At 43.0% G+C, this 2,036-nt stretch overlaps 1 protein-coding gene across 2 annotated transcripts in view; it reads left to right on the forward strand.

The window, feature by feature from the left end:
* The first annotated feature begins 226 nt into the window (after nt 1–226).
* LOC112138091 (protein NLRC3-like) overlaps nt 227–2,036 on the forward strand; it is a 16,236-nt gene continuing 14,426 nt past the window's right edge. Inside the window, exon 1 of one of the 2 annotated variants that reach the window (XM_036211063.1) lies at nt 227–583. The gene's annotated coding sequence lies outside the window, so the exon portion shown is untranslated. The remainder of the gene's footprint in view (nt 584–2,036) is intronic. The other variant, XM_036211062.1, reaches the window with a different exon arrangement.

A 2,036-nucleotide genomic window follows, 5' to 3' on the forward strand; every position in this document is an offset into this window, starting at 1 on the left:
GAGCGGCTGAGGGCTCTGTTTGTGGGCGGAGCCCAGGTGTCATGTGGCCGTGTTTTTACAGACACAGACCTGAGCTTTGACCTCTGAGCGGCTCTAACAGAGGTGGGTGGGGCCGACTGTTGCCATGGAAACAGACTTTGGAGCCGCTGGGTTCTTCCTGCAGGGTTTGTCTGTCAGACCTTCATCAGGCAGAAGAGTCCAGAACCAGCTCAGGAATCCAGAAGGTCTAATACCTGCAAGAGGCTCTCAAACATGGGACTTTCACAGAGGCTTCAGGAATCCTGTTGAAGAGAAAAAGCTCCAAATCAGTCCATGTTTGCCAGAAGAAAACATCCAGTCATAAATCCAGTCAATGATTCCACATCAACCAATCATCTGCTCACTGCAGATCAGATCGATCAACTTTATGATGGGCTTCAGGATCAGACCACGTTCTTCATGTTCAAAGTCCACAGGAATCTGCTTCCTGCTGCAGTAAGAACAGCTCTGAAACTGGAGCCGGTTGGGCTTCAGGGACACAAAGCGGTTCAGAAACTCCAGAGGAAGAAGTCAAAGAAAGAACAGATGAATTTCTGTCAGAGCGGTGAGTTGATGGAACAACTGGGATGAAAAGAATGTGGAGGTTTGCCTTTAGAAGAACTTCTGGAACGCTAAGACTCAGCTGGGAGGGAGCAGATCAGATCAGATTGATCCAGTCTGGAGTTGTGGATCATGAAGGATGAAATTAGTTGTGGATCAATCCTCTGGGCTTCAGCTTGTTCAACCCCTTTGTCTTTCTTTCTTCATCTCTCAACCAAACAAAGGAACAAAGTGAGGAGCTCCACCTGCAGTTGGAGTCCATGAGCTTGTCTGCAAACAGACTGAGGTTTTTGGGCTCTTCAAACAGTGACCTCTGCAGGGCGGAACAGGAAGTGCAGCTTGATGTGTGAATGGAGGAAATGTTTGATCTTCATCAGATGAAATGAGAGGCTCTCAAGTGTGAAGAACATCTGAACAGCTTTCAGCATTTTCTGCTGCTTTTGCTTCAATACGTTTGGATTTCAGCTCCTTTAATGGGTTGTCTTCAGAGTGGATTCTGGACATGAAGGGTCAAAGGTCAGGGAGGAAACTGAGCTCATCCAGATGTTTAGTTTTAGTCCAGAAAAAGATCAGAACAGAGACTTTAGTTCTGATCCTGCTGCAGACAGAACGGATCAGAACACTGATCAGTCAAACAGCTGGACTGGATTCTGGACATGAAGGAACGTTCTGGATTCAGCCTGATGAAGGTCTGACAGTCAAATCCTCTGAATCTGCACTTTGAACAGCGTTCAGGAGAATTTGTGGTCATTTATGGATCAGATTCAGATTTTCCTGCAGATGATAGTTTTGTTTCTGAAAGCAGACTTGGACAGCAGAAAACAGCAGGATGGCACATTTGCTCTGCAAGTGACGATTCCATTTTGTTTCTAGTCCACAACGACATCAAGCAGCAAGTCAGGCCTGCAATGAGTAAAAAAATACAACAGAAAACGTTTGGAAATACAAATGTAAAAGCTGAAATTCTTCTGCTTTGTTTTATCTTTAATATTATCTACACTAAAGTCTCAGTTTTTCAATGCAAAGTGAAGGCACCACCAATGTTAACACTTCAATTATAATTAGTCCAAATTCATTAAAGGTTCAAACTTTTAAACAATAACTTGTATCTCCGGTTTGAAACATTTAATCTCAATTAAGGAGGAAAATTCTTCAACTGTTGCTCCACAGAATGACAGAGATGTCCAGATCAACTCCTCCTTCCAGACACAGCATGGACTTTGTTTTTAACTGGAGGTGTTTCTCTTTAGTCGACTGCATATCTTGACTTTGAGACGTGTGCTCTACGGTCTTTAGTTATATTTTATTATCAATCTTTTACTACCAATAGAAGTTATTCTGTTGACTATTATTCCATATCTTGCTTCTTTCTGCAGTGTCACTCATAAACTTTGTTTTTGTGTTGATGTAGTTTGTTGTTGTTGGATCCAGCACTCTCTCTCTCTCAAACTTCATTC

This window comes from Oryzias melastigma, unplaced genomic scaffold (assembly GCF_002922805.2).
Source record: "Oryzias melastigma strain HK-1 unplaced genomic scaffold, ASM292280v2 sc00432, whole genome shotgun sequence".
NCBI classification, from domain to species: Eukaryota; Metazoa; Chordata; class Actinopteri; order Beloniformes; family Adrianichthyidae; genus Oryzias; species Oryzias melastigma.